The sequence below is a fragment of the Cavia porcellus genome, unplaced genomic scaffold (genome assembly GCF_034190915.1).
Source record: "Cavia porcellus strain 051 isolate PalLab524CR breed Dunkin Hartley unplaced genomic scaffold, mCavPor4.1 scaffold_14, whole genome shotgun sequence".
NCBI classification, from domain to species: Eukaryota; Metazoa; Chordata; class Mammalia; order Rodentia; family Caviidae; genus Cavia; species Cavia porcellus.
The window spans coordinates 36,937,490-36,958,566 of NW_026947497.1; positions in this window are offsets into that span (position 1 = coordinate 36,937,490).

Consider the following 21,077-nt stretch of genomic DNA (forward strand, 5'->3'; position numbering starts at 1 on the left):
AGACTTCTTAGAAATGGTGGGCTCTTCTGTGTAGTTTGATAAGTGACAGACTCTCCCCTTTTATACATATTAAGGCATCTAGGATACATCTTAATTTTCCCTTGAAAATCCTGCCAGCATGATGTCATTAATTTAGTACATCTATGGTCCCATGGGGAAATTGATGTACTGTGCTGTAGAATAAAGCCTGTAATTAGATAGAACTCAGAATAAAATAATAAAGGTGTTCTACTCTCCCTACCACACAAAAACAAACCTGTTTTCTCTGGTTAATAGGAGTCTTATGTCAAAATATGGCTTTCCAGCATGTTAAATTTCATTATTGGTCTTCCATTTTCAAAGCAGTTTTCTATTTACAGAGGAATTGAGTGTTTGGTACAAAAAATTTCTATACGATCACTGTTTCTCTTATTATTGTCTTATATTTGAACATTACATTTGATATAATTAATGAACTATTATTACATCATTAATAAAGTCCATAATTTATTCACATTGCCTTAACTTTTACCTAACATCCCCTTTTTGTTCCAGGACACCATTCAGAATACACATACATTTCCTTGAACTCCTCTTGGTTAGAAAAGCTTTTCAGATTTTCCATGCTTTTGATGGCTGGAAAAGTAGCAATCAGATACATTGCTCAATGTCTTTTTCTTGGAATGTGCAATGATTTTCTCAAGAAAATTCCAACAGGATTATTCAGGAAGAAATTACAAGTATCAAGTGTCTTTGTCATCACCTCATATTAAGGGCATATATGAGCCGCATAATTTGTGACCACTGATTCTGACCTCACCTGGTTTGAGTAGTGTGTTTCAGGCTTACCCAGTGTAAAATTACTATTCTTGCCCTTTCTTGCTGTATATTTTGCAAAGTAGCCAGTACACAGAGCTCAAACATCAGGAAGGAGGAGTTAGGCTGTTTTCCCGTTAGGATGGCATGTCTACATAATTTATTTGAAGTTTTGCATAAAACTTTTGTCTCTTCTCTGTAATTATTAATTTATTCAATCATCTATGTCAATATGGATATTTATTTTATACCTTAGATTATAATGCCACTTTATTTCTTGCTCAAATTGTTCAAGATTTCACTTGAGGGAGGCTCTTTTTCTTTCCTCGTATGCTATTTTTACATCCCCTATGAATACATGCGTATATATGTGTGTGTTCCTCATAGTGATATTTTAGCTTCTGAAATAAGATCCTTCAAACTCATCTTGTATATTTCTTGCTTCAGTCCTAGAAGCAGCTATTTCACAAAGCATCCCTGGTTTCTTTCATTGAAGAATGGTATTAGAAACTAAGATCTACACCAGTTAAATATGTTTGTTGCTACTGAGACTCTTACCACTTGTTTTTGGAAATAAAATTTCAGTGGAGTACAGCAGGCCCATTTTTTATGCATGGTCTATTGGTTGATTTTCTACAATAGTGGCAGAGTTCTGTAGTTGCAAAAGGGCCATATATCTGGTGAAACCTCTAATATATGCTGTCTTTATACAGAAGAACTCTGATAATCCTGCGATAGAGAAAAAGTGTATAAACAAAAGCACTCACTGTACACATTGGCTGTAATGATTTCCTCCAGAAAGGAGACTTCATCAGGAATAGAAGCTGCAATTAGTCACCAGATAGTTAAGTTTACAATAATTCATGGTGCCCTCTAAAATCCATCCATGTTTTACTCCATTCAAATTGGAAATTTATATAGGAATTTAAAAAACCATCGTATGCTTTCAATTTTAATTTGCCAATAATTTTTGCAACTGTCTTGTGAACATTAGATTGTTTAGGTTACCTTTGTGGGCAGGATGTAGTGGAAACTTTAGAATATTACCCTCCTTCCTAGGATTAAGACAGATTATTTTGAGTATAATGTATTTTCTTCTTTTTTTTTATTTAAGGAGAAAAAGAAAAAAAAACAGAAAAAGGGTACAAGTTATACAGAATTTCAGAAAAAATAAACAGTAGGAAATCACTAGTTAATAGATTACATATTGTTATCTTAGAAATAGTTGTCCAAGTTACAAAATTAAAGCATATAAAGTGGACTTTCAAACAGTGAGACTGGAAACAGTTTTCTTCAATGATCCAACAAAACTCAGTAATATGGTTATCTATCTTATCCACTTAAATATGTATGTAGTTATATTCTTTAGAGTACTTTCTTTTCCTTTCTTTTGTACAATGACAATTACACATTTTGGGTTTATTACTCCCACAGTTCTTATTACTTTTTTTTTTTTTGAAGAGAGTAAAACCAAATGTGACATAATAGAACAGAATCAGTCAAATCAAAAGGATGGACATAATAGATAATGTAAAAACAAAATACTAGGTGATCAACAATGGTTACCATACTGCCTCTTGCTATCTTAAAAAGAATCGCCTATATCATCAGTTATGATAAAATTGAACAAAACAATAAAGAATAAAACCAAAACATTGGAGACATTACAGGACTTTAAAAGAAGATAATAGTCAACCGGAATGTGCATCATAATGAATCTGACATTAGTCTTTACAGTTTTGCCTATACTTTCGAACTTGGTACTATCAAGCAAAGCAGAATAGAGGAAAATCAGTCAAAGCAAGATGGTGAGGGCTATACAGGGTTTCAAATCAAGTTAATAGGAAATCAAAGTGGGTTACTATGATGTATCCTGCTTTTGTTTTATTTTTCTCTTAATTAAAAAAGATAAAAATAAAAAAGTAAATATTTTTTAAAAAGGAGACTGAGATAAAAGAGTGCATAACAACAAAAAGTGCAGGCCAAAGCACAACCATTTAAGCAAAATCGTGTTTCACCACAAGGTATCCTGACATAAAAGTAGTTACCATAGTGTCTCTTTCCTTGAAATCTTTGAGTATAATTTCAGATACTGTAGCACCAAACATATCAAGACAATGTAAAACCATTCAAGAGAATGACAGTATTACAAGGTATTTAGAACTGCCTATCAGAAAATGAACAATGGTTTCTGTATAATCTCCTTGTCTATAAAAGTTTTTGCTTATATTATCACATATAATAAAATACAATAAGATACAATCTGTTAAGACTGATGGAGACAGAAGAATAAAAGCTTGATGGGACTTCAAAGCAAGATGATACTAAATCAGCACTAGCTATTATGATGTCCTGTTTTCTCCAAAATAGCTGTTCCTACCATCCAATCTTCTCTGCCTCATTTCTGTTGAGCTCTTTTTCTGTCATTAGTTGTCAGTTTGTCCTCTTCATTTTGCTTTCTGCTCCATTCATTGTGGTCTCTCTGCCATGTTTCTGAAGTCTTGGTATTTTCCTTTTTTAGAATATCCTGCAGTATTCTCTGTAGAGTTGAATTGGTGGTTACAAATTCCCCTAGTTCCTCTTTATCCTGGAAGCACCTTGTTTTTCCATCAATTTCTAGGGACAGTTGTGCAGGATATATCAACCTTGGCTGGAGGTTGTTATCTTTCAAAGTTTGAATTATTCCCCCCCCCCACTCTTCATGATTTGATGGTTTGTGCTGAGAAGTCTGTTGTAATTCTGATGGGTGTTCCCTTGTAAGTGATCTGTTTCTTGTCTCTGACAGCTTTTAGTATTCTGTTCTTATATTGGATTTCTGGAATTTTGATTATTATATGCCTGGGTGTAGCTCTGTTTGGGTTGTAGGTGGCTGGGGTCCTGTATGCCTCATACATCTGAGTATCTTTACCATTTGCTAAATTAGGGAAATTCTCTTGGACTATTTCTGTGAATAGCTTTTGTAGTCCATTTGTTTGTGTCCCTACTTCGTCTTTTATGTTCTTAATTCTTAAGTTACAGATCCTCTTATCATCTTTTAGCCTTTGTATTATTGCTGTTTGTTTTCTTGTTATTTTTAAGAAGTTTTTCATTTCATGCTCCCATATTACAAATCTGCCCTCCAGTTCTGATAATCTATCCTTAGTTTCTTTCAAGCTGTTATGCCAGCTTTCAATAGAGTTTTTAGTTTCCTGGTAATCTCTTTGAACTTGCTTCACGTATTCTGTTTTCTTTATTTTCTCTATCAAACAATTCTCCCCTTTTTTTCTGTTCTTACATTCCACCATCTGTTTTTTCTTGGGCAGTGCTTAGCATTTCTCTAAATATTCTGCTTATATCTTGCTTTATTTCGTTAAATACTTCATTTTTAAACTTGTCTATGAGGCTCTGGAGATACCACTTTATGTCTATTGGTGCCGTGTCTGATATTGCACGTTTTCTGTCTTCCTTTGCGTTTCCCTTTCCTGGATCAGTGTTCTCAGGGTTGGGGACTGAGGACCCTTTCTTGTTGCTTCCTCTTCCCATATTTTTTGTTCTTTCCATACAAGCAAATGTAGGAAGCCCAATTTTTTTCTCTTTTTTGGTTACAGTTTGTTTGAATTGAGCTAGATAGGTGTTCCTGCCCACTGCAGTGTACTAGGGAGACACAGACCTGGGCAGCCTCTGCTGGGCCCGCCCCTCCAGGTCAACCTACCGAAGGCTTCACTGCTAGGGTGTATCTCTAGGCACTGGGACCTGGTTTTGGCTAGCATACTGGGTCTTAGTCAGCAGCATCACCCAGGCCAGGCACTCCCCACCAATCCCACTTGAGAAGGGAATATGTGGCTAATGTCACTGCAGCGTCCTGTTCCGGCAAGTCTGCCGGGTCCCAGTATGTCCTTTGCTGGAGCCTCCTACTCTAGTCCCGCTCTCAACTCCGTCCCGCTCTCAGAGCGTTCGCACGTCTCTCTTACTGCCCTGCAGATTTGGATGCGGCAATGGCAGCAGGAATTTCAAATTGCGGCTTCCAGTGGCACGGGTTCTAGCTTCCGTGCTGAGATTTTATTTGTTCCTGTTATAGCATCAGGATTGGATTTCCAGTTGGTTTCTCTTAGCTTAGTGCATTCCTGGGTTGGCAGTGTGTATCTCCCCTTGCTTAGGACTCCTCGTACCACACCATTCCTGGATTTTAAGCGGGGTATCTCAGAGAGCCTCATAGCTGCTGCTATCTATCCGCCATGTTCTTCCGGAAGTCCCTAGTATAATGTATTTTCTTACTCTGCTTGGCCTAGCAACCCAGAACCCATTCCCCAATCACAACCCACTGATATTTTAATTAATATGAAATGGGGGAAAATATCCTTTTTTTCCTAGAAAGCCTTTTCTTTTGGTATTTGGTCTTGTAATTATCCCCTTACACTTCCACATGAAGCATGCTGGCATTTAAGTTACATGTCTGCTGAAAAGGTAGCATGCTGGGAAGTTAGAAACCAAAATGAACATTTCTTTGTAGACTAAGTTCTCAGCTTATCACAGGGCTTTCAAAGAAGGCAACAACAGACTTTAGTACTCACAGGATGTAGACTGAGCTTTTCCTCCTTTTTGTTATTAAGATTCACTACAATTTGCAAAGGCTGGTTTCTTCAGTGGGCCTCATGGACTATGTCTAGTGACATATGTTCCTCTGTGATTCTGCAAAGTTCAGAGGCAATTGGGGGTTCAAAATATCCCAAGGCCTCTGAATGCTCCTATGTACCCCCATTTCAATTCTCAGGATCTGACAGTGCTTATGACCAGTGTTTTCCTGGGAAGGCTGGAAATTCAACATATCAGAGCAAACCAGAATTAACTACTGCATTTGGTTTGTAGTTGTTTTGGCCTGGCTGCAAGAGAATTTATTTTTTAGCATGTATCATATATGATCCTCTTATTTTCTAACTGCTCCTTGAACTGAGAATATAGTAATTTTGGCTCATGTTTTTACGTAAGATACTCTGACAGTTTCTAGCTGCCACCTCACCCCACAATCCATTTGTCCTCTTTCCAGTCATGCCATGGCAGTGACTACTTGAGACTCCTCAAAACATCATTGCTTAACCCCAGTATGTCATAGGCTAAAAAAACTTCGCTCTTGATTTTAACCAGTGCAAGTTTACTGCCTTAATCTCCAACTTTCCAGGCACTTAATCCCAGATTCCTTCCTATCTCCATTTCCTGAACCATGAGAATCACTCAAGGCTCCTGAGTCTGACCTAGTCAGGGTTACTGCACAAAAACTGACTGGCTTCATTAAGTTATACTAAACCTAAAATATGCATAGCACCTTTCAAAAGAGACCTCAAAATACAACCAAGTACTATTGTCTTATTAATTTTTCCTGTAACAGTCCAGAAGAACACGGGCTGTCTAAAGTTGGTAGGTGGCTCAGTTCTACGACACCAACCAGACAGCCTGGTTTCTTCTTTTTTATTGCCCTGTTGTCTGGTCAAATGTTGCTCGTGTTCACTGTACTAAAGTCAGTTCCTCAGTACCACATGCATATTGAGCCCTGCTGTAGTTTGGATCTGGAATGACCCCTAAGGTGCATGTATTACAAGGTTTGTTCACCAGCCTAGGCATTATGAGAGAGGAGGTGGAACCTTCAGGAGGTGAGGCCTGAGGGAGAAAGTTAGGTCTGGGGGCATGGCCTTGAGTACTGGGACCCCAAATCCTACCTCTCTCTGTTTTCACTTCTGGGTTGTCATGAGGTAAGCAGGCTCCTTTACCATGTGCTTCTGCCATGATGTACTGTGACACCACAGGCCCAAAGCAAGTAACTATGGACTGAAATCCCTTAAACTATGAACAAAATAAATCTTTCCTCTTTACAAGTTTGTTTATCTTAAGTATTTGTTTCAGTGACAGAAAGTCAACTAACACAAGTCCATAAAAGGTAGGAAAAAGAGGAAAGGAAGTACAAGTGAATTCCTGTCCAAAATGTAATGTGGAAGTCATACACATCACATCTGCTCACGCTTCCATGATGGGATGTTAGTCAGTAGCCGTGACTGACCACAGCAAACACCGGAAAATTTAGCATTCATCCCTGAAGCCATTTTCCCAGATGAAGCATAAGGCAAGTTTCCATTACTAAAAAGAAAATGACTGCTGGAAATGGTGGGGCACATCTATAATCCCAGCAATTAGAGGCTAAGACAAGAGGATTGCCTTGAGTTCAAAGCCAGCCTGAATATATAACAAGACCTTGTCTCCAGACAAATTAAATAAATAAAATAAAAATATCAAACCCTGTCTTCACTGTCCCCATCCTTTGTAGCCTGTATCAAAAATTCACATCGTCGGGTATGGTGTATAGTGGCATAGGTTTATAATCCTAGCATTCAAGAGACTGAGGCAGGACAATTGCCATGAGTTTGAGGCCAGCCTGGACTACATAATGAGTTCAAGAGCAGCCTGAACTACAAAACAAGAGCTTGTCTTCAAAAAAAAGGAAAAGAGGAAAATAAATATCAAGAAACAATCATCAACCAAAATAAATGTGTTTAAGTAGAGAAGAAATTTATTAAAAACTAACCATAAGATACATGGAAACACTAGGAAATTTCGAAAAGATTGAAAAAAGCATCTAGACATCCAGAATCACAGAGGAAATTATGCCACAGGAGGACACTGCTGCTGACTCTCATTGGACATGGGACACCAGACCCTGCTCTCTTGTGGGCAGGAACCAGATACACCATGCAATGCCCATGGAGTTCTGCCACTCAGATCTCCTGCTATAGGGAGCATAGGTTCCATCTTTGTGGAGGTTATACTTCCCTAGGGCTGTTCGAAAAAGAGACTGAGCCTCTCAGAGACACAAGTGCCAGCTTCTATGAATGCCTATGTCATGACCTCAAGAACTTAAGCCTGTAGGTACTTCTTTATATGGCACAAGGGACTTGCACATGTGATCTTGATATGCAGGGTTTTCCTGGATGAGCCTCGTGGGCCTGATGTCATTCAGGGTTCTTATAAGAAGGAAGCCAGGGATCAATGTGTGAAGTAGGCGATGTGATGGCTGAAGTAGAGGCCAGTGACACGGCAGCAGACCATGGAATGCTGGCAGTCTTTATGAAGCAGATGAGGAACAACTGCCCTGGCGTACTCAAGACACCATGATTTCATTGCTATCAGATGCACTTCAGAGTTATAACCTCTAGAGCTATAAGATAATAGGTTAATACATTCGCATTGTTCACCAACAAGCTAGTTAAGATTTCCCTTAACTCAGAATTATCCTTCTGTGTGTATGTGTGTGTTACAGATATGTAGGTTGCAGCAAATTTCAACTATTTAGAACAATATTGATAATAGTATTTATGTTATTATTCATTAGATCTCCAGTTTGTTCATCTTATAGGACTAAAACTTTATACCCCATTGCCTAACATCTCATCTCACCATGCACATGTATATCAGATTAACTAGCTACACACTAAATACAGGCAGTTTTGAACTGTTAGCTATAACACAGGGAGAGATACCACAAGTTGTTTGCTAGAAGGGATAGCAAGACAGAGGAGAGGGGCTGGGATGTAGCTCAGTGGCACAGTGCCTGCCAGGCAAGAGTGAGGTTCTGAGTTCAATTTCTGGTAGCAAAAAAAAAAGGAAAGAAAGACAGAGGAGAAGCAGGGAACTATTAAATTGTATATAAATAGTCAAAAAATTAAGACTATAATTAGCATTAATTAGGAAGAAAAAACTTGTGTAACTTTAAGTCACAAAGTTTACTTCAGTGGCATAAGGAGATAAACACCGCTGGGAGACACCACTGGTGAAATGGAGACTTTCTCAGAACTGCGCTGCAATGTGAGGCTCTTCCCAGCATTCCTTGCTTTCCTTTCTCGCCTCAGTTATCAGGCCTGCCTTTCAGTCTAATGGCTCCCTCCGCAGGCTCCCACTCCCTCCCTCTTTATCCTCCAGAGCCATTTCCCCTAATAAATCTCTTGCACATTTAATTCTATCTTGGCATCTGTTCTAAGGAATACTGCTCTTTCTCCTGCCCCAGGGGCTGGAGATTTAACCATCTCCCACCCCACCCACCTCACTCCCTAGACTGGATTATCCACTGCCTCTCATGGTTAGCTCGAGCTTCCAGTTCAACGTTTTGGGTAGGCCTCTGTTAATGAAGCTTGGGCCACATGGCCCTGCTCCAGGGAGGGGCCTGGGAAAGCAAGCAGTTGGGTGTTGACTGACCACCTTAGTGGAGGTGAGATTCAACTCTCACGGAGACTCACACAGTCAGGGGACTTCCCTGAACACAAAAGAGGGCCTGTGTCAGCACAGTGCCCCAAATGGCAAATGTCCATGACCACATCCCTCTCACAAATAAATTCAGTCCTATTCTATGTGACCCCAGAATGTCCAATCTTCTTTCCCAAGAATTTCTGATGACTTTTGGGGAAATGCTCACATTAGCTCATCGGACCTCTCACTGTCCTATTATTTATCTGCCCCATTTGGGCAGCGCTCCGCCCTTTTTTCCTATAGCACAGCTGCCTCCAATCATAGATCTCAACAAAACTTCATCGAGAGCCTAAGCACAACAGGAAGAGATTGCTCCTGCAGCCCACTGGATTCCTCCATCAGAGGAATTCTTCATGCTCAAGTTCTGTTCTCAACCTTCTGCCATCAGCATGATGCTTTCCTCCCCTATTCTCCTTCTCTTGCTCCATTCTCCCATGGCCTGCTTCTCCCCACAAAATATATTAGACCAAAAAATATGTCTGGAGGGCAGATTAGCTTTGTTCTGTTTTAATCCGTTTCATCCAGAATAAAAGAATAACCCTTTCTTTGCTCAACTAACAAGACTTTTACAGTGTTTTCCCAGTTATACTGATGGTATCCTTGAAAATGAATTCTGTCTCTGTCTGTGGAGTAGTGAACACAACTTTTAGAAAGGTTGAAAAATAGCGGTGTTTCTGAACCTATCTTAAACCACTCCATCTCTTCCCCAAATACACCTACACATTTAAGTAGGTAGATCAGGAGATGAGAATTGTGACATTCATGTTCTGGAGAGAATTTTTTATTTTTCATGACACGCTTCCTTTTCCATATCTGCCTCCAAACTCCTTGTTCATCTCTGCTCACTGGTCAGGTGGCCCACTATGCTAAATTAAATAAGTTTGGCCTGAAGCTACCTCAGTACATATACTAAATTTAACCTAAGTGTTTCCTTATATATAGTGATCCGTAACCTAAGGCTCAGTAGAAAAATTGTAATCTACTCTTCTAATAAATAGTCAAGCTTCAGTCATCCAACCATTCAAACCAGCTTCAAATTAAATTTTAACCAAAGATCCACTGGGTCTTTGTGTGTCACTTCCGTGTTCTGTATGTCACTTCCCTTTTCTGTCTATAAATGCTACCAAGCCACATGACAGCTTGTTGAGTTGCTCAGAAGCTATTCTGGTCTGGGGACTATGATTCCCACATAGTTCCCTCCTCAGTTAAAATGTAGAGTATATTATGTCAGAAGGTTGGGACTTAACATGGATGCTAATTCTCATAGGAATGCTGTGCTTTCTGGATTTCCAGTCCATCTGCCTCAAGCACAGGGCTGTGGTGTTTCAGCCTTTGCACCAGACAGTAGTGGTTTGGGTTTCTGTGATATATGGTGTGGAGCACCACTGAGATCCACGACAGGATGAAAAAACACCACGGAAACCAGCAAAGGACAAAGTACCCTAAAGTGGGAGGGTGACTATTCCAGGAGCCTCAGACTCTCACTGAATCTGTTCCTCGTTCTCACTGCATCTAAATCTGGCCTTACCATGCGTGCACATAGGTTCCCCTGCTTCTCTTCTACCATAGAATCCAACAAAGTTCTACCCCAAAGAGAAGCAGGAAATACTCAGTAGGGTTCTTTAGAGGTGAGTACAGCTGAGAACCTGACTTCGCCTCTAAAGCAAAACTAACTAAGTGAATAAAAATTTAAGTTTCTTTTCTGTTCTTCCTTGGCTGGAATCTTTAAAAAATTTTTGATATCTTAATTTACAGCACAGGGATTTCTAATAACTAAATTCTGGTAACACATTGGTTGACTTTAGCTAGGATTCTTCTGCCTTTTCACTGTTGCTTTTATTTTGATATTTGTGTCTGTTTACTGTCAAAGGTTTTCTTCTCATTTTCTCATTTTCTCCCAGTGGTTTCACCTGTACACCAGTACAAAAAAGACAAGAGCCCCATTAGTATTAACTACTGTCACTTACTGATCATCTGTCATATTCAGATACTTTATATAAAAATGCTACGATGTGTCTTATGAAAATTGCATCCTAAAAATAATAATAGGTAACTTTAGGGTCTATTTCTTTTAAGCCAGGTTTTATTCTCCCTTAATCTATTCTGTCATCTCAGTGTTATTATTACTATTTTTTAAAGATAAGAAAAATGAAAAAAAAATACTATTAAATTTATCTTTCAGAGGAGTTGATGAGGCTTAGAGAGGATAAATCATGTAGTTATTAAACAGTAAAAACAACATTTATACTAAAGTCTCAGATTTTTTGGAGCCTACCCCTTTTAAGTGTTGTACCCCTGTTTAACAAGTTTACACAGGCCCTGACCTGGGGACCCAGGCCGGTTTCCCACCAGACCCGGGGACCAGCCCAGTTCAGAGACTATAGCAGCTGCTGCTGGGAGCTCCACCCAGCCTGCAGGAAATTTCTCCCTGACTTGAGGGACCAGACCGGCTCCCCACTATACCAGAGATGAGACCGAAGGGTGAGAGTAACAACTGCGGCTGGGAGCTCCGCCCAGCCTGTGGGAACTTTTGCCCTGACCTGGGGACCCAGGCCAGTTCTCCACCAGACCCCAGGACCAGGCCAGATCAGAGACTGTGCCAGCGGCGGCTGGGAGCTCTGCCCAGCCTGAGGAGACACTCCTCCTGGCCTGAGGAGCAGGCCATAGTTCCCTGCGGGGTCCAGTGAGTGGGGCCCTCGCAGGGTACCCCATCCCAGGTTGGTGGATCTCTCTCCCACACCTGGAACAACACTTGAAGCTTCCAAATACAGGAAAATGACAAAATGAAAGTCTAAAATGCAATCTCAAACATCCAGCCCATCCCAAGAAAGTCCAGGAGCCATGTGCATAGAAGAAAATACATGCCACATGACTGAAATACCTGAAATAATGGTAACTGAAATAAAGAAGCAAGTATGGGAAGCCTTGAAGGAATTCAAACTAGAAATATTCTCTCAGATGAAAGAAAAATTGATAAAAGAAATGAAGCAGATGCTAAACATAGCTAAAGAAGAGGCAGTTAAAAAATTAGAGGAACTAAACAGAAGGATAGAATCCCTGGATGAACAGTATAGGAAGCAAACAGAATACATAAAACAGATGCAAAGAGATATACAGGAAATCAAAAACTCCATTGAAAGTTGTAAAAACCGCCTCAATGAATGTGAAGATAGAATCTCAGACCTCGAAGACAAGATTGCAACAAGTGAACAGGAAAGAAAAGATCTTTTAAAAATAACAAGAAATCAGGAAATAACAATTCAACACCTACAGGATGATGCAAAGAGAAACAACATAAGATTGATAGGGATAAATGAAAAAGAAGGGGACAACATAAAGGATGTCAAGAGGATATTTAGAGAAGTAATAGCCGAAAATTTCCCAAACATGAGATTGGAAACTGATATCAAGATCAATGAAGCATATAGATCTCCAAATAGTCACAACCAAAATAAATCTACACCCAGACATATAATAATGACCATCTCAGAAATTGAACAAAAGAATAGAATATTAAAGGCTGTCAGAGAGAAAAGACAGATCACCTATAAAGGAAAACCTATCAGAATTACAGCAGACTTCTCAGCACAAACAATAAAGTCAAGAAGAGCATGGAGTGATGTATTTCAGATCCTAAAAGAAAATGATTTTCAACCTAGGCTGATGTACCCTGCAAAACTGTCCTTCAAATTTGATGGAGAAATACGATACCTCCATGATAAAGATCAGCTGAAAAACTTCATGATCACCAAGCCAACCCTGCAAAGAATACTGAAAGACAGCCTAGATACATTTAGGAAAAAACCACTAAACAAAGCAGACAGTTGAACAGAGCAGAAAGATAAACATGCAACGCCAGAAAAAAATATGTCAACAATAAACCAATTTATAACAGTTCTTACTATTAATGTAAATGGTCTCAATACACCAATTAAAAGAAACAGACTGGCAAAATGGATCAACAAACAAAATCCAACCTTATGCTGTTTACAAGAAACCCACTTAACTCAAAAGGATACTCACAGACTCAAAGTCAAAGGATGGAAAACAACATTCCATGCAACAGGAACCCCAAAAAAAGCTAGGGTAGCTATTTTGTTTGCAAACAAAGTCAACTTCAAGCCAATAATGATTAGAAAGGATAAAGAAGGTCGTGACATACTGGTTAGGGAAAAAATCCAAGAGGAAGATATAACTATCTTAAATACATATGCACCAAACTCCAGAGCACCCAGTTATATAAAACAAGTACTAATAGAAATGAAAAACCAAATCAGTAGTAATACAATTCTGATAGGAGATCTTAACACACCATTGACACCAATGGACAGATCAACCAAAAAGAAAATCAACAAAGAAATAAAAGAACTGAATTGCACCTGTGAACAAATGGACTTAATAGATATATACAGAGTATTCCACCCAACAACAACAGAATACACATTCTTCTCAGCAGTACATGGGTCATTCTCTAAAACAGACCATATATTAATTCACAGAACATATTTAAATAAATGCAAAAGGGTTAAAATTATCCCTTGTATGCTATCGGACCATAGCGCCATGAAATTAGTAATCAATGATAAAAGATATTGCAAAAATCCCACAAACACATGGAAACTGAATAACACACTCCTGAATAATCAGTGGGTCACAGAGGAAATTAAAAAAGAAATCAAGCAATACCTACAAACAAACGAAAATACAGATACAACTTACCAGAATCTATGGGATGAAATGAAAGCCGTCCTCAGAGGAAAATTTATTGCACTGAGCTCCCACATCAGGAAAACAGAACGAATACAAATAAATAACATGATGCTACACATCAAAGAGCTAGAAAAAGAAGAGCAAGTCAAGCCCAAAGTCAAAAGAAGAGAGGAAATTATAAAAATCAGAGCAGAAATCAACGCAATAGAGACTAAGAAAACAATCCAAACAATCAACGAATCAAAAAGTTGGTTCTTTGAAAGAATAAATAAAATCGATAAGCCTCTAGCCAACCTTATTAAAAGAAAGGAAGAAAGAGCTCAAATCCATGCAATAAGAAATGAAAAAGGTGAAGTCACTACAGACTCAATAGAAATACAGAAGATCATCAACACCTATTTTGAAAGCCTCTATTCTCAAAGGTTTGATAACACAGAAGAAATAGACAGATTCTTAGAAACATATGAAGTACCAAAGCTAGATCAAGAGGATGTAAAACTGCTGAATAACCCAATCTCTATCAATGAAATTGAACATGTAATTAATTCCTTACCTACAAAAAAGAGCCCAGGCCCAGACGGATTTACTGCAGAATTCTACAAGAAATACAAACAAGACCTAATACCGACACTCCTTAAACTCTCCAATGAAATTGAAAGGGAAGCAATCCTTCCCAAGTCATTTCTGGAAGCAAATATTACTCTAGTACCAAAACCCGGGAAAGACCCAACTGAAAAAGAGAACTACAGACCAATCTCCCAAATGAACACAGATGCAAAAATCCTCAATAAAATATTGGCAAATAGGATCCAGCAAATCATCAAGAAGATTATACACCATGACTAAGTGGGATTCATCCCAGGCATGCAGGGATGGTTCAACATACGTAAATCAGTAAATGTAATCCACCATATCAATAAAGCCAAAAGTAAGAATCACATGATCATTTCCATAGATGCAGAAAAAGCCTTCGATAAGGTCCAACATTCATTCATGATAAGAACTCTACAGAAAATTGGAATAGATGGTCTTTACCTCAATATAATAAAGACTCTCTACGACAAACCAACAGCCAGTATCAAACTAAATGGCCAAAAATTGAAAGCCTTTAACTTTAAAATCAGGCACAAGACAAGGATGTCCTTTATCACCTCTCCTATTTAATATAGTACTGGAAGTACTAGCCAGAGCAATTAGACAAGAGAGAAAAATAAAAGGGGTAAAGATAGAAAAAGAAGAATTTAAATTGTCATTATTTGCAGATGACATGATACTCTACATAGAAGACCCCCTAAACTCCATTGAAAGACTCTTAGATATAATAAATAAATTCATTAATGTAGCTGGGTACAAAATCAATACTCAGAAATCAATAGCATTCTTATACACTAACAAGAAAATCATAGAGAGAGAAATAAGAGAAGCCACACTCTGCACACTAACAACCAAAAAAAATGAAATATTTAGGAATTACTCTTATGAAAGAAGTGAAAGACCTATACAGGGAAAATTATAATACACTGAAGGAAGAAATTGAAGATGATCTCAGAAAATGGAAAGACATCCCATGTTCATGGATAGGAAGAATAAACATTGTGAAAATGGCCATTCTCCCAAAACTGTTATACAGATTCAATGCAATCCCAATAAAAATACCATCAACATACCTTATAGATCTAGAGAAATCATTCCTAAGGTTCATCTGGAACCAGAAGAGACCTAGAATAGCAAAGGCAATTCTAAGCAATAAAGGAAAGGCAAGAGGCATCACAATCCCTGACTTGAAGTTATACTACAAAGCAACAGTAGTAAAATCAACATGGTACTGGAATCAAAACAGAGCAGAGGATCAATGGAATAGATTAGAAGATACAACTACAACTACAAACACACTCAACCACCTTATCTTCGATAAAGGAGCCAAGCAGGTTCACTGGAAGAACGACAGTCTTTTTAATAAATGGTGTTGGAAAAACTGGCTCTACATTTGCCGAAAACTAAAACTCGACCCAAGCCTATCACCATGTACTAAATTAAAATCTAAATGGATTAAAGATCTAAATATTAAAACAGAAACACTAAATCTATTGGAAGACAAATTAGGTAGATACCTTGAAGACATAGGTGTAGGTAGAGAATTCATGAACAGGACTCAAACTGCACAGGAAATACTTCCCAGAATCAATAACTGGGACTACCCCTTATTAAAAAGTTTCTGTAAGTAAAAAAAATCTCCAGCATAGTGAAAAGAAAACCCACAAATTGGGAAAAGATCTTAGTGAACTCCCCCTCAGACAAAGGACTTTTGTCTAAAATATATAAAGAATTTAAAAAATCAGACCCCCAAAATTCAAAGACCCAATCCAAAAATGGGCATCTGAGATGAATACACACTTCTCAGAGGAAGAAATACAAATGGCAAATAAATACATGAAAAAATGTTCATCATCATTGGTCATTAGGGAAATGCAAATTAAAACCACACAGATTCCATCTCACTCCTGAAAGGAGGGCCAGGATCAAGAAGACCAACAACAACAAGTGCTGGAGAGGCTGTGGGGAAAAAGGAACTCTCCTACACTGTTGGTGGGAGTGTAGACTGGTACAACCTTTGTGGAGGTCAGTCTGGAGATTTCTCAAAAAGCTGGGATTGGAAGTCCCATTTGTTCCAGCTATTCCACTACTAGGCATATTCCCAGAAGAACTGAAAGCATCATACCAAAGTGATGTATGCGCACCTATGTTTATAGCAGCACAGTTTGTAATTGCCAGATCATGGAAACAACCCAAATGTCCATCAACCGAGGAATGGATAAAAAAGCTGTGGTACTTCTTTACAATGGAGTACTACTCAGCTATAAAAAAGGATCACATTGAGGTATTTATCAATAAATGGGCGCAGCTTGAAACCATACTCATAAGTGAACTAAATCAAACTCGCATCTGTGAATTACGAATAGTTTCCCTAGTGTAGGAAATGAATCAAATATATAAAAGTATGTGATAACCATGATTCCCCATTATATGGCCTTGAAGCCTTATAAAATTTTCACTCATTAATTGGAATGGCTTTATTCTGGGCTGTTTGATATCATGGCCGGTGATGCAATGAACAGCCACTTTGAAGAAAATAAGACATAATAACAGCTAGTGCTGATTTAATAACATCTTGTCTTAAAGCCACATCAAACTATGGTTCTTCTGTCTCCATTGATTTTATCATGTTGTAACTTGCTGGATTTTATCATATGTGGTAATATAAACAAAAATTGTTATAGGCGAAGAGATAATATTGAAACCATTGATCATTTTTTCTGTTAGCTGATTCTAAATACTCTATAATGCTTTCATCCACTTGAATGGTGTTACACAGTCTTGATATGTTTGACGCTATAGTATATGAAGTTATATTCAAATATTTCAAAGAAAAAGACACTATGGTAACTACTATTAAGTCGGGTTATTTGATGGTGAAGCACTAGGTTGCTGAAAGTGTTATGCTTTAACCTGTATTGTTATGTTGTTATGCCCCCTTTTATCTCATCCTCTCCCTTATTCATTAAAAAATTATTTAATTTTTTTAAGAAAATATATTAACCAATAAAAAAATGCTCCTGGATCTGTAGGGAAAAAGAAACCCTTTACAACTGTTGGTTAGAGAGTAGACTAGTACAAACACTGTGGAAATCAGTGTGGAGATTCCTCAAAAAATTAGGATTAGAGGTCCCATTCAACCCAGGTATTCCCCTTCTGTGTATCTTCCCAGAAGGATTGAAAAACATCACACCACAGTGACAAATGTGAAACCATGAGGTTCAAAATATACAATAGTCACTGTGAAATGGGAGGAAACTGTTCAATAAAAAGAAGAAACTAAGATAGGGGAAAAGAGAAAGGATAGAAGGGAAAAGAAAAAAATGAAAGTTAGTTATACCATTAGTGTCACTTAGTTCACTGAATAGGAAAGGTTGTGCCAATATTGATTGAAGAAATGTTTATGTCCATATTTTGTACTTGAGTGACTAAAGATAATGATGTGTAATTTATCAACAATTGTTACTTTTTCATTATTTTGTTGTAAAAATTTGTTTTACCTTTTCTTCTTAATATTAACAAATAAAGTAATTTATAAAAAAAAAGAAAAAAAAAGAAGTTTACACATCTCTTTGTCTTTTCAGAGTGCGCTTTAGGAACTGTCTGGTCCAAGTAAATTTTTCAGTCATTATCCAGATGGGCTCTTTTAACTTTGGAATGATGAGTCTAGAGCTGGATTTCTGAAACCTGTAAAGGTAGTTAATAGCACCTGGGTTATATGTGTTTACAGGTGTCTACAGGTATAGCTGGTCTTTTAACTAGACTTCTATGAAGCTGATTAGAAGCTGTTTCTGTAGGGTTCTATTTAATTTTTAACCTTTTTAGAGCTCTGTGGTCTGTATTTTGTATGTAGTTTCTATTTAACCTTTAATAATTCTAATAGTTTTGAGTTACCTCTGCCACAAATGTAGGCCCATTATCACTGCCAGTAATCAAGGGTAGGCCATATCTAGGGATGATTTCTCAAAGCAGGAATTTCTATTGCCTTCTCAACTAGGGTAGGGAATGCCTTGAGCTAGCCTGAGTAGGTGCATATAAGTACTAATAGGTGTCTGTTAGCCTCCATAAGGCTTTACTTTAGTGAACTCCATCTATATGCCCAGTGGATGTTGGGGCTGGTAATGCAGATGCTGAAATATGAGCTGGGGGATACAGGTGCCAGTGCTGCAGATTGAGCTTGCAGAGCATACAGTAGAGGCAGGTCTGGATCTGATTAAGATGGAACTTTCAGGAGCACTGGGTAATGTTTTTCTGGGTGGAGTTGATGTTTTAGTTAGTTGGATCCCCAGAGGTGGCTTAGGGCTCTGGACTAAACCAGAGCTTAGGGCTGTGGTTTATTCTGAGCACAGGTTTGGTGTCATCGGTAACAGGTTTCCAAATAGCAGCAGAAAGCAGTTTCCTGTGCAGACCATCCCTGCAGGAGAACCTTATTCAGCATAGCTTTGTCCAAGATGATTAAAGCATATCTAGCCTGTTGGACTCCATTCCTAACAGAGCTACTTTTGCCTATAAAAGTGTTCTCAGCATCTGTCAGGGGGTCCATCTTTAAGTCTGGTCAGCTTGAGAACGGTTCAGCAGTTAGTGCCAGCAGTCATGGTCTGGTGGGCTCACCTCAGAGGGCAGGTACCTGTCAGGATTGAGTATTTTTATTGCCACAAGGCAAGGGGATTTTTGCACAAGAGTCTTTCTTACTGGGTGACTCAGCTGTTGGGGCTATGATTATTCAGGAGGTCTAGCACAGTATGTGGCACCTGGACAGTCAGGTGTCAGTCTGAGATGGGCTTGTTAGGTTTTTGATCAGAAGGACAGTAGCCATCACAGCATGGAGACAAAGCGAGGTAGTTCTTAGTGACTGGATCCAAGTGTTTGTACAAGTAGACCACTGGGCACTCTCAGGGCTGATAGTTTGAGTAAACATTTTTGAAGCCATGTGTCATCATTTATCAGCAAAAAAGATGAATTTGAGTTACACCTGTAATTTCCAAGATTGGGGCTGTAGAGAGGACCTTTTATTTTTTGCTTGCAGATTTATGCTTTTTCTTTCTTTTCTTTTTAAGATACCTTGTAGATAGTTTCTGCCAGATATTGCCTTCCAAGAAGGCAGCTTGGGTGTCATTAGGCAGAAGAGCAGTGATATTTTTTGCTGGAAAACCAGTGAGGTTAGCTGCAAGAGCTTCTCCACAGAGGGCTTCTCCAACAAGTTTTTGAACCTCTGGGAGGTTGAGTCCAGGTCAATTAATCTTTGTGTTCAGAATTGCGGTTTTTCTATTTAAAGGCAAAGAAGGGCTGACTGACAGAAGCCAACCAAAGGCATAAAAAAGAATTTTTAGGTCGATGTAGGTGTTCCAGAAGGCTGTGGGGGCAGATGACTAAGCACAGTATACGGGACTGCAGGATGGAAGGCAATCGCAACAGCATTGAGAGCTTGGAGATTCTGAATGGGACGATATTCTTTACTGGGTTTCTTTACAGGCAGAAGAGGTGTATTTTAGCAGTTTGACAGTTTATGAGTATTTTGTGGTTCTGAAGCTGCTGGATATGTGGTTGAATTCCCAGTCAAGTCTTTCATGGCATGGGATTTGCTCCCCATAGACTGTTTGCTCAGGGGCCCATGATGGAGCTGGAATGGACTGAGAAACAGGCTGTCTCAGAGTGGCCAAATCTGTTGCCAGTGCCTCACCACAAATGGTGGGAGAGTTCCCAAATTCTTGTGGCAATTGAGTCTAAGTGAGTTGGCCCTTTTCATCCTGTCTTAGGATCTTCCCACCACCCAAAGATGGTGGCTAGCTGCTTGTCTGTGCTTGCCTGGTATTCATTATGGGAGCATGGCTGGTGGTCAGGCCCAGAGGTGAGTCTTTGATCCACACCTCTGGGAGGAGGGTTTTAGAATTGCAGGGTTAGTATCTGTTAGTATCTGTCTTAGATGGATGCAGGCATCATTATTCCTTTCGGAGAACTGTAATAGTAAATAGAAGCAAGGAAATGAGAGGAAGGCTGACTGGTTTGGTGACAGGAATTCATGTTTGGTGAGATGTCCTCTAAGGCTGCAAGTTTATGCCTGGCAGAAGGGGTGAAAGGCAAGAGTTCTAGTTGCCTGAGTAATGGTAACCTTTTTTACAGACTGGACTTTTGAAAGTCATAGTTTGGCTGCCAATGTGGACATGGACTATGGGCTCCCAGGGAACCAACTGAAAAAGAGAGCTCAATCTGGCCTAGTCTGAGCTGGTGATGGCCTAGTCTGAGCTAGATGAAAGTGTTGTCATCTGATTTAGGCTGAAGCTTTAGAGAATTCTTATCTTTTAGTCTAAATGGATATGTATGTATGTATGTACGTATGTATATATAAATACATGTTCTTAAGCTCACTTTGTAGCCCAGGCTGGTCTTGAACTTGCAACAATCCTCCTGCCTCAACCTCCCAAGTGCTGGTATTACAGCCATCATGCTCAGCTGGGTATTTACTTTTTAGTGTCCATAGCCCTTATAATTCACATATTGGTTTTTGGACAGAGGGTATGGTTGTTTATCAGACTGGAATTTGTTGCAGATATCAAGTACTTTTTGGGCAAGCAAGGCTGCATTTATCATCTATGGATTTTGGGGTGTCTAAAGGTCAAAAGGATAAAGTCCTTGTAGGCTTCTTAGAGTCTCTCATAAAGGTCTGAAGGGCTTTTATCAGTTTTTGGGGTAACAGTAGTAATTTTGACATGTTG